Source organism: Triturus cristatus, chromosome 1_2, assembly GCF_964204655.1.
Source record: "Triturus cristatus chromosome 1_2, aTriCri1.1, whole genome shotgun sequence".
Taxonomy (NCBI): domain Eukaryota; kingdom Metazoa; phylum Chordata; class Amphibia; order Caudata; family Salamandridae; genus Triturus; species Triturus cristatus.
In genome coordinates, this window is record NC_140580.1 from 148,015,392 (window position 1) to 148,028,736 (window position 13,345).

Consider the following 13,345-nt stretch of genomic DNA (forward strand, 5'->3'; position numbering starts at 1 on the left):
TACTGAAACATTAAGTGGACAAATAGAAAAAGTGGACATGTCCAGATGTGAAGAGATCTATGAACATTACAGTGTACATCCACTTCATTCCAAAGAGGTGATGGGGAATACAATTGAGTTGTTTCAAATGAAAAAAGCAACAGGAAGTCCCATGAGTGTATGGGAAGAGAGCTTGGAAGCTCGTTGTTTCCCGCAGTTGTTTCCAACAGGAAAAGGTGGACGATATGATGAACGTCCTGTGCAGATTCCTGCATCTGAATATCGGACAACAAGATTATATGCAGAAGATCCAAGATTTCGACAATGTATCCCTTATATGTTTCATCTTTTGTTTGAAAGTGACTTGTCTGGACTTTCATATGCAGTAAATCACATTTTAAAAACTGGAATGCATCTTCAAAATGTAACTGCAAAGGATTTTATGGATAAAGTGCATCAGAGAGATGATCATTTAGAATCTCAGTTGATTAATTTGATGGCATGTCAGCGTGGGACTAATGAATATTGGTACCGTCGACATGGAGAACTGAAATGTATGCTACAGAACTTGGGAACTCCTACATGGTTTGTTGCACTAAGCTGTGCTGAGTATGCTTGGAATGATTTACTTGAATTTCTTCGAGAGGCAAATTCCAATATAAAAAATATTGAATACAAGACACCTGGAGAATTGTGCTCTTTGGATCCTGTCAATGTATGCAGATATTTCAATCATAGATTTGAAGCTATGATGTCTTTCATCTGCAATAAAAAGAATCCTCCTCTTGGAGAAGTTGTGGATTTCTTTTGGAGAAAAGAGTATCAAGCAAGAGGTGCTCCTCACATACATATGTTGTTATGGATCAAGGACGCCCCCAAATTTGGAACAGATTCAGATGAAACTGTTTTGTCTTTCATTGAAGATTATGCTACATGTGCTCTTCCCAATAGCAGAGAAGATAAAAACTTAAAACAAAAAGTCTTACGATTTCAAAGCCACAGGTGTGGAAAATACTGTTGACGAAAGTACAAGTCAAAGGATAAGTTCTATACCAAATGTCGTTTTGGATTTCCACGTCCTGTATTATCCAAAGGAAGAGTGAACAGTTTTATGTCAGCTATGTGACATACCATCACAAGAAAGTCTCCGAAAAACACCTACAACTTAAGAAGAAGCGAAGAATCGAAATACATAAATGACTACAATCCAGTTATTTTATCCATGTGGAACGCTAACATGGATATTCAGTATGTTGCGGACAATTCCATTGCTATTGCTCGATATGTAACGTCTTACATTACTAAATCAGAAAAGACTGAATTGAAAGAAATGTGGGAAGAGATTTCTCACGAGAAGACTCTAAGTAAGAAATTATACAGTTTCAGTTTGAAGATGTTATCGCATCGTGAAATTGGAGCATATGAATGTTCAGAACGGTTATCATCTGCAAGTCTATATTCCAAAAGTAGAATAATCATTTGGGTGAGTCTAGGTCTTGCAGGAATGTGAAATCGGGTACTGAAATCTGTTCAAGAAATTTAATATTTAGCAGAAAATGAACCAGAAAGTACAGATATTTTGAAAACGAATATGTTGGACACATACTACCCAAATAGAAGTCATCATCTTGAGAACATGTGTCTCTATGAAGTGCTGCAAAACTACACTTTTAAACGGAATACTACAGAGAACATCAACTATGGAAAATATGGAGTGATTGGTTCCGAAGGATGTCTGGTGAAACAAAGGAAAGGATATTTAATTAATCACAGGAAACTGAGTTGCGACACTGCTGACAAAAGGGAATTTTACTATTTAGCCCTTTTGCAAATGTTCAAACCATGGCGTTCAGAACTGGAATTACTTGGAGATTTTCCCAGCTATGAAGATTCATTTAATGCTTCTAAAGATAGCATACGATGCAGTGCTTTTGCAAATTATGTCAAAATGTTGAATGATGAAATTGATCAAGAAGCTACAATTGCAGCTGAGATTGCTAGAGACAGTTCTCAAGACAGTCAAAGTTCTGCTGCACTGAGTCAAGATCCACTAGGACAACCAATTGTTGAAAATGAAGCAGCGATTGCAATGAATGAGGTGGAAACAGCAATGTATCAAGCTCAAGAAGATGCAATACAGTTAGGAAACTTGGAAGAACAACTAAATGTTGAATAGAAACAAATATATCAGAAAGTGAAAGAGCAGATTGACCTTGGATTACTTCATGAAAAGAGAGGGTGCTCATGTACATCATTTCAACCTATCCAAATGTATGTGAGTGGTCAAGCTGGAACAGGAAAAAGTTTCTTAATTAAAGTAATTACAAGTTATCTGCAGAAAACAACTGAGTCGCATTTGTCTTGTGTTGTCACTGCTCCAACTGGGTTGGCAGCACATAACATTAAAGGAATTACTTTATATCGTTTACTAATGCTGCCAGTAGAGCAGGAGAACAAATTGGAATACCACAAGCTATCTGGAGAAGCTTGTTGTGAAGTTTCAAGAGTTCTGAAGAAAATGACACTTCTCATTATTGATGAGGTGAGCATGGTCTCAAACTTGATGCTTGCCTTTGTGCATTTAAGAATGCAGTGAATTCTTAAAACAGAGTATGACGTGCTATTTGGAGGAAAACGCGTCATAGTTTTTGGAGATCTACTGCAACTGACTCCGGTAAAAGGACAATCGGTATTTAAAACACTTGCCCATGAAGATACCAGAAAGTCTCTTGGCAGTGTTGGTAATGTGAACATTTGGAGTAATTTTGAATACAAAGAACTGACAACAAATATGCGACAGGCAAATTATGCTGAATATGGAAGTATTCTTCAAGATATAAGAATTGGAATTCTTTCAAAACAAGGTAAACAAACTTTGGAGAGTCGATTACTTTGCAATGTCTATCCAAATGAAAATGCACTTCCTGCAAAAGTGCACGTGGAAATTGCTAAAAATAAGTCAGTGATTTGCTTAATGCCAACACTGCGCGAGTGTTCCATATTCAACAAAGAATTATTGAAACTGGAAAATGAACAAATTGTAAAAATGGAAGCCATCGATAAAATACTGCATGAAGGAATCACTATTATTTTGACGGGAAAGTTGAGATCAAAACTGGATTGTTTGAGAAAAAAAAATCTAAAACTGCTGGTTTAGAAAAGACACTATATGCGTGTGTAAACTGTCTGGTAATTTTAAGGCGTAATTTGGATGTAGAGAAAGGTTTAGTTAATGGTGCAATGGGTAAAGTGGTGGATTTTGTGAATTATCAGAAAAAAGAAGGAATTGAATTGTTTAAAATTAAATTTGATCAGATTGATGAAGTTAAAGAAATTGGTCGTTGTTCATTTCGTTTTTTGCTTGTTAAAGATTTATATGTCCGTAGGAAACAATTTCCATTTTCTCTGGCATATGCAGTGACTATTCATAAATCTCAAGGATTAAGTGTAGACAGTGCATTGGTGAACATTGGATCTACTGTATTTAAAGAGGGTATGGCATATGTTGCTTTGTCGCGAGTCAGAACATTATCTGGTTTGTTTTTGATTGATTTTGATGAGACAAAGGTTACTGCAGATGCAAACTGTGTAAAAGAGTATAATAGGCTAAGAAGGGTTTATGCTCCAAATTTAGGTCAATATCCTGTATTTGAAAAGCGTGTGGTTGGTCGAAAAAGAAGGTTAGAGAATATCTGTTCTGAAGGTGTCAAGAAAGGAAAAGAACAAGATAATGTTGTGATTGCAGGTAAAAAGAAATTGGACACTGTTGAAGAGATTGTTGGTTATCAGTTTGAAAATAGTTCTGGTGTCAACTGCTATGCTAATGTAGTGGTCAATGTTGTTTTTTATTTGGAAGGTTTGCAGAACAAATTATGCAGAATCGGGAAAAAAGATTTTGTTCTCTGTTGCATTCTGTTTATGAAAAATTGAAAAACAGATAGAATTAAAATACAATCTGTTTCAGATGTTCGTAGTCTTTTGGATGTGTGTTCTGGTTCTACACAATTTACACAAAATATCCAACAAGATGCTCAGGAATTTTTTATGTATATGCTTACCATTTTTGAAAATGAAGGTGTAGAAATAGAAAATATTTTTGGCCTTTCTTACAAATGGGAACATTATTGTGAAAATTGCATGTATACATGTAGCACCAATGTAGACACTGAGAGATTTCTGTATTTAACATTACCAGACTGTAAATCAGTGTCTTTTAATAAATTAGTTAAAGGTGCAATTCAAAATATGGAGTGTAGCCAATGTAAATCAGAAATGTTATCCACATTATTCTTAACAAAATATGGAAAATACATAATTTTAATGATGCAACGTTGTACAGCTGACGGAAGAAGATTGGATACTTTAATAAAGCAATTTGTAGCAGCACAACTATCAATATCAGGAAGGACTTTTGTAGCAATTGCAATAATTTTCCATGATGGTCCTTCCACCACATCTGGACATTACACTGCCTATCTAAAATGTGAGAAAGGCTGGACACTCTGTAATGATTCCCAGTTGGTTTTTAAACAACGTTTGCCTAGGGAATTACAAAATTCCTACCTAATATTTTTAAAGTCAAAGTTTTAGGAAGATAATTCACTCTCTGAGGAATTTATTATTATAATTTAATAGGACTAACATTGGACAATTTACATAAAGAAGGAGTGCAAAAACACCATTTGGCCTCAAGGAAAGGTATATTTTTGCATTATGGACTTTTTGGTGGTCATTGATTCGGTGAATATTTTAATGCAGCAATATTTACAGTTTTTGTAAGTTAAAGTTATAAAATTTTGTAAGCTGTAAGCATTTCATATATGTGTGATTTGTATTTTCTGGTATTTTACTGAGAATAGCATGTTGGTTTTTTTTTAACAATCTCTCTGATTGTTTTTTTTTTGCCCGCTGTTAAGTGATGAGTACGATTGAAATCACTATTTCTAGTGAAATTCAATATATTCTGAGAACAGTAAAAAAGGCAAACAAATTACTTTGTGGAAATTATGCTGTGTTGTAAAAAATGTATTATTACATATTATAATTTTTTTTTCTTTTCTTTCACAGATCCAAATTTTAAAATAAGCAATTTATATGAATTTAGATTGCAATGAAAATCTGAAAAAAATGTATACCATTTTTTATTCCTATTACTGTGAAGGTAAGTTTAACTAAGTCTCAATATGCAGAATGAGGAGGTCTGCAAGAAGCTACAAAGTTGAAACACGTTTCTAAAAACACTCTGTTTATACCTATGTAGTTTTGAAATCTGACCATAATCAGATATCATGTGACCTGCAAAAAAAGAGATTGGAGGGGTTCATAATATTTCCCATTGTACCTATTGAAGGACCGCAATAATTTCAATCATTCTTCTTTGAACATCTTTGCAGACAAAACTCTGTGCTTACCTTCTATCATTCGCAAGGAATTTTAAAACCGGAAATATGTCACTTTTTGTAACATAGTTATTGCGCAAGACACTCTTTCATATTTACAAAGAGAGGAAAAAGCACTCTGGGCACTTTTTATACTCCATGTAAATACAACCTCATTATGCACACCACTTTGCGTTGAAAGGGTGTTCTATAAGTGTTGTTGTGCATGATTGCACTGAATACTCATAGAACAAGACACATGTCTAGATTTATCAGAAATCATAAATCTCGATATGTGTGTGAATACTGCACCATTCTAAAATTGGTGTAGGTAACAACACAAAAAGGAGAATTGTTTTCATTTCTCCACATTTGTATATCTTCAATGCATGCTGAAATGTTCAGCATACATTGAAGGAGAAAAATACATTTTCTCATTGTTTTTGTGCAGGAAGGTGCGTCTTCCTGCAGAAAAACAAACAGCACATGACACAGATATCCTTGCACTATGGTGCAAGGGTGCCTGTGTCACCACATGGCTGCAGTTTAAGCAGCCGTGCAGAGAGAAGCATAGATTTGCAACATATTTATGTACGTATGTTGCATCTCTGTGCTTCGGAAGTACTACAGCACACTGCAGTTAAAGAGGTTACTGTGGGATGCTGCAGCACTTCCTCATAGTTCTGCACTTATACATTCACCATACGCTACTAATGCATTAATTAAGTCAATTACGTACTAAACATACATTCATCTAAACTTTCACACACTAACAAAGAAATTTAGCTCTTTTTTTAAACCAGGAAAGTTAGTTCTTAGAAGAACTTTTTTTTTTCTTCTTTCTTCTTTTATATTTTTTTTTGGGGGGGTTTCTGAACAATTTTTAATTTTTGGGGGGTTTTCTGCAAAAAAAACAAAAAAAAAACAGGAGGAACCAAACAATGAACTTCAGGGAACAAATAAAAAAAACTAGCAATTGTGACTTTCTTGGCGGTGGCAGATCAGATCGATCGACTGCTCACCGTAGCACAAAGTCGCATTGCACTTAGTGCAGAGCACTTTTAAAAATTGAAATTAAGGACGGATGTCCAAATTTTGGGCTGATGAATGCACTCTTGATACTCAGACAACCAATCAATAACCCATATAGACACTCATATAGCTATTCACAAAACCATGCAGCCACTTATACACCAACACACAGACACATACAGACATTCACACAGTTTAGTCACTAGTCTGCAGTAAGATACATTTAATGACTCACTTATAGAGTCAGTTACGTACCTAGAACATCATCCATTCACACACTTGTACACCCACTCATTCTTCAACAGGCCTTTCCCTATATATTAAACATATTATAACTGTACAGAAACACATACTCACTGGATGATGTCATCAGTTATGTCATGAGTGATGTCATTTGAGATGTCATCAGTGATGTCATCAGTGATGTCACTGACCATGTCATGAGTGATGTAATATGTGACGTCATCAGCAGTGCATTGCTGGGGCGCGAGTTATAGTTAGCTGAACTAACTATAACAGGGGAATTTCTAGGGTTTTGTACGAGGGAAATGTCCAGCTAACTATGAAGCCCCTGAAACCTATGGTTTTTTCAGTGAAAAAAAATATATATATATATATATAAAACATTCTTAAATGCTTTAGAAACACTCACAGTCACTGGATGATGTCATCAGTGATGTCATTTGAGATGTCATCAGTGATGTAATCAGTGATGTCACTGACCGTGTCATGAGTGATGTAATATGTGATGTCATCAGCAGTGCATTGCGGTGGTGCAAGTTATAGTTAGCTCAGCTAAGTAGAATGGCTGAATTTCATTGGTTTTGTATGAGTGAAATGTCAGCCTAAATATAATCTCTCTGTGATCTTTGTTTTTTTCTGTGAATTTCTAAGATTTTTCAAATGCTAATTCCCAAATACAACGTCCTTGTAACCTTTTTTTTTGTGTGAATAAATATACTGGGTACTGGGTAGTAAGGATGTTTGTAGCATTTAGGGGTAGGTCAGGTATTGAATGAAATAGGGTGTTTTTAGGGTTTGGGGTGGGTAGGAGTATTGGCGGTAAAGGTGATTTTATGATTTAGAGGTCGGTAAGGGTATTAAGAATATTTTTGGGGTTTGGGGTGGGTCATGGTATTGGGTGGTAAAGGTGTTTCTAGGGATTAGGGGTGGGTATTACCTACCGTTGGACACCAGTAGGTAGTTATAGTTAGGACCTAGTTTCGATAGGAAAAACGTTTTTGACTTGCCTATATCTTTGGTGCCATTTGACAAATGTTAATTACATTTTCCCCAAAAAGTGCACTAGTGATTCTTGTTGCACATGGAAAAGGTCAGGGTGATCCATCAAGCGGGGGCCTAGAATAAGTGGGGTGTCAAAAAATGTGCATTTCCCTTGTTAATTCCCATAGTAATTACACCAAATTTGGCAGAAAGGTAGCTGTTGGTCCAGAAAGCGACCTTTTTGTAAATTTGTGCAAGCCCATTCAGCAGTTTGGTAGACATTAAAGGAAATTCAAATTTCGATATCTAGAGGCACAAACCCTTCTCAACGCCCAAGTGGAGTTTCACGACGCCTCGCGCAGGAAAAGTGCTGTGATTGGCTAGTTGCAGCCTGTGAAGAAAGTTGCGACTGCCATTTCCTAAACTGGGATGAGTTTTGAGGCTAAGTAGTATAGAAAAGGTCAGGGTAGAGGTACCTGATTCTATAGGTGCATTGTAGGGGTGCCCGAGTGACCCCTTTTGAGTTGTCAGATACCGTATTTTTTTCCAACGTGGTTGGATTCGCGGATTCATTTAAACACCCAGAGTGCCCCTCCCCCGTGTAGCATCATGGCGGAGTCACGAACCTTGCCAAAAAATAAAATAAAGAAATATACATTCATTCACACACTAATGCATGTTTTCATAGACCCATACAGAACCACACACCCACTCACACACACATGCATGCATTCACAGACCCACTCAGACACTCATGCACCCACTCACAGACCAACTAATAGACCCACTATTTTGCCTATGCACCCATTTAGAGACCCACTCAGAGACCCAAGTACCCAGTCACAGACTCACTCAGACAGTCATGCACCCACTCTCAGACCCACTGAGACACTCATGGCACCTGAGCACAGACCCACTCAGACACTTATGCACCCACTAACAGACCCACTCATTGACTCAATCACCCACTCACAGACCCACTCAGAGTCACACGGATCCACTCACAGACCCACTCAGATACTGATGCACCCACTCACAGATCCACTTAGAGACTCATGCATCCACTCAATCCCCCATTCAGAGACTAATGCACCCACTCACAGACCCACTCAGACTCTCATGCACTCAATCACAGACTCACTCAGAGAATCATGCACCCACTGACAAACCCACTGAGAGACTCATGCGTACACTCACACACTCACTCAGAAAGTCAGACACCCACTCCCAGACCCATTCAGAGACTGATGCACCCACTCACAGACCCACTCAGAGACTGATGCACCCACTCATAAACCCACTCAGACACTTAGGCACCCACTCAAGATCCACTCAGAGACTCACATATCCATTCACAGACCCATTCATACACTCACAGATCCACTCACAGACACACTCAGAGATTTATGCACCTACTCACAGACCCACTCAGAAATTATGCACCCACTCACAGACCCATTGACAGACTCATGGAGCCACTCACAGACCAACTCTAGACACTCACATACCTACTCAGACCCACTCAGAGATGCACACACCCAGTTACAGACCCACTCAGTAGCTTCTGCACTCACTCACAGATTGACTCACACATTCTTGCACCCACTCAGACTCACACACCTATTCACAGACCCACTCACTGACTCACACACCTAGTGAGACAATTATGCAGCCACTCCCAGACTCACTCAGACACTCCCACTCCCACTGAGAGAACACTCAGACACTCTCACACCTACTCATAGACCTACTGGGAGACTTATGTACTCACTCACACACTCTCTGTAAAAGGTTACTGTTCCAGTTACAAAATAAAATTAAAAAACCTTAGAAATTCCCTACAAAAACAAAGGTTTACAGTGATGTTATAGTTATGAAATAACATTTAAAAATGTAGAAATTCACCCATAAAACCAAAAGGTTAAAGGGATGGTAGAGTTAGGAAATAGAATGTAAAAAACATAGAAATTCAGTGAAAAAAACAAAGGGTACAGGGACGTTCTAGTTAGGCTGAGATTTCACTCCTATAAAACTAGTGAAATTCACCAGTTATAGTTACCTGAGCTAACAATAACTTATGCCCCCGCAACACACTGCTTATTACATCAAATCACTCACGACAAGGTCAGTGACATCACTGATGATATCACTGATGACATCTCAAATGACATTTGTAGGAAGGTGGAATCTGACAAATGGTTGCCCCCAACTTTTTGCCTGGTATTTGAGTGGTTTTTGACTAGTCTGGCTGGGATCCTGCTATCCAGGACCCCAGCCTATCTGCTTTCTCCTTAAAACTGATGTGAGTACCCTAGGTACAAACCCAATTGGATGCTGAGGATGCCCTGACAGTCCCTTGTAGATGGTACCCTAGGTACCCAGGGCATGGGTCCCTCAGTAGGCCTACCAGGCCTGCAGAACTTATTGTGCTACCCTGGGACAGCCATACAAACAGACACCACCAGACCACTACTGTAGTCTGGGTAAGGTGGTGCTAGCACCCGTTACAGGGATATAGGTACCCTATATCCCACCCCTTTACAACACATATACTCTCATAGGTCACCCCTATAGCAGGCCATGGTAATCCTACAAGGCAGGGTGCTGAGGTATGTGTGAGGGGGGACCCCTACATGAGTAGGGCCTCTTTGCAACCTTCGTAAAATCATTGCTGGGTTGTTTGTAGTGTAGCCATACCATATACTCTTAACCGCATTATAAGTCTATCGCGATACCGCGATAACTTGAGAATGGCTACACAGAACCATATCGTGTTTGGTGTCAAACATGTAGGAATCATACCCCCAGTCCAGTCATGGGCATGAGGGTACGATTCCCCCCTGCTAGAGGGGCGATATGGGAAAAGCGGTAGAATTTGGACACCAATTTAAAAGTGCACAAGTAACACAAAATGGCTACTGCCCGCCACCTACACGACCCTGGCTGGCTGTTGCTGGGGAAAACCCCAGCCTCGCCAGCTGGACAATATGGCTCCTGTGGCAGGGAGGTGCTAGCATCTCCCCAGACAGGATAATGTGGATTGGAACAGGGTGGGTGCACCAAATGTCCTTTCAGAGTTGCACGTAGGCAGCTGCAGAAGCCTCATTCTGCATACACCGCTTGTAACCAGTTCAGTGGCATCCTGCCCCTCGCCCAGGCGGGAAACACACAAAGGGGAGAGGGTGTAGCCACCCTTTCCCGCCTCACCTCTCATTGGTGGACACTACTCTGGACACTCCTCTAATCTTAGGGATAAAGGTGAATATCGTGGCCCCAGAGCCTCAGATTAATCTTGAACTTTACAGTCTTGACCTTCGACTTGCTGCTGCCCAGCTGACGGAAGAAATCTCCCTTGGGATAAAGGAGTTATCCCCCTGCTTGGCAGGCACCTGAAACACTGCAAGTGACCCGGTTGGAACCTCGCTGCTCCTACGGACTTCGACGACTTCCAGCACCCTTGAGGTGGGTTTCCAGTGCATCCCAGAGGCCAGTGAGTGTGCTCAATGAGTTTGGGCACCGTGGACCACGTGGGTGCCGAGATCCCTAATACCAGGACACCAGCCACCTCTTGCGTAGCACACGACCCTGACCAGTGGGGAAGTTGTGCTTTGGCCCGTTTTTGAGCCAACCACTCTACAGCAATTGTGCCTAAGACCAGCGCCCTAGCCCCCTCCGGTGGCCCATGGGTGCCCTTTTACGCTTTCCAAATTGCCACCTCCCGCGGTCCCTTGTCTCTTAACTTGCAGGCCCTAGCGGAGGTCTATTTCTACAATCAAGAGTTTCCCTGGTTGCTCCAGGCCTGCTCTACAGTCTCCTTGAAGGAGACCTCTCCCAGACCTCGTGGGTCTGCACTGTAGCAGATTTGTTCATCTTTTGTGGGTTGCGGTTGCCAAGGCTTAGTGGATCCAATCCGGACACTAACACCGCAGCGACCCTCATCCGATGTGGAGCAGTCGCCCTCCTGAAGTTGGCCTTCCTTGAAGCCTCCCGGAGCCCATGGCTGCAGATCCAAGCTACACCACTTTCCACCTGAAGCACCCGACATCGAAGGGCTCTTTGCTTTGAGCCTCCTGGTCACTTTGCCGTGACCCAGACTCTGTCCCCTCTGCTTTCAGGTTCTTCTCTACAATCTTCACATCTTTGATGTTCACGGAATCATTGACGCTTTTGGCTAGCAGAACTTTTGACTATTTTCCCATTGAAAATCAGCCCGCGACCCGACAGCAGAAACGACCTATGCACCCGGCTTCCCTGGGGCAGGTAACAGTGGTACCTCAGCACTCACGTGGTAGTGGGCTCCTCAAAAGCTTAAGTCTAAAGTTTTAACTTTGTACACCTGCTAGAAGTATTTTCAAACTGTTTATTTCCAACCGCGACATTCTCCATAGGCTGTAATAGAGATCCCGATAGCAGCTACTTCCACTGCACGCGCCTCCCGTGGGTCCCCTTCCTCATAACCTGGGGTGGATTGTTAAGGGGCCAGCGATCCTGAATGCCCTAGACATTGCCTGTAGAATTGTCGTGGTTCTTATACCCCTTTTTTAGTATATGGTTTGGTCCCCCCCTGGGGCCCAATGTTAATAGTGCTATTTATTGTGTCTATCAATGCTTGTTTGATATTGTAACTTTGCCACAGCTTCATAAAGAGACTGTGGGATTCTGTCTAGAATAAATACATATATTTTATATATATACCTGTGTGGGCTACTCTTTCATTTGGTTATTCAAGAGGTTATTATGGTAAAAGAATAAGCTTAACACTCCTTCAAGACTTAGCCTGAAGGCTGCTCTCCACAGCTACCACTAGGATAGCTTTCTTTAAAGGTTGTCTTAAACCTATCATCAATAAGAGTCGAATTGGACTGGTGCAAGGTGTCCCTATAACTAGGAGACAGCATATGCCAGGCCAACTACTCACAACATTACTGATGGCATCACTGATGACATTAATCAAGGAACCACTCACACACCCACTCACACCCCTTATGCACCCTCTCATATACCTTCTCACACATCCCCACAACCACTCACATACCCATTCACAGACCTATACAAGGACACACACAATTACTCATACAACCACTCACTCACCCATACAGCCTCTCAAACCAGCCACTCACTTACCCATACAAGCACTCACACAATCAGTCACTCACTCACTCACACAACCACTTACATACCCATTCACACATCCATACAAGTGCTTACACATCCATCTGCTTACTCACCCATACAGCCATTCACAGACACTCACTCTTCAATACTGCCACTCACACACCAACTTGCTTAACCAAACACCCACTCAAACAGCCACTCACTCACCCATACAGTCACATACACACCCAGTTATGCACTCATACAGCCACTCAACAGCCACTCACTAACACTCACTCAAATTGCAAGTCACTTACCCATACACCCAGTGACTAACTCATACAGCCCTTAAGATGTGGACTCATTCACTCACCCATACAGTCATTCACCAGCACACTCACTCGCCCATACAGCCACTCACACATCCACTCAGTAACACCCCCTCAAATTGCCACTCACGCACCCATACAGCCACTTATACACCCAGTGACTAACTCCTACAGCCATTAAGACACCCACTCACTTACTCACTCACTCACACAACTACTCACACAGCCCCTCACTCACACACCCACTCACACCCTCATATAGCCACTCAGGCACCGACCCACACATGGATACACACAGTCACACAGCAA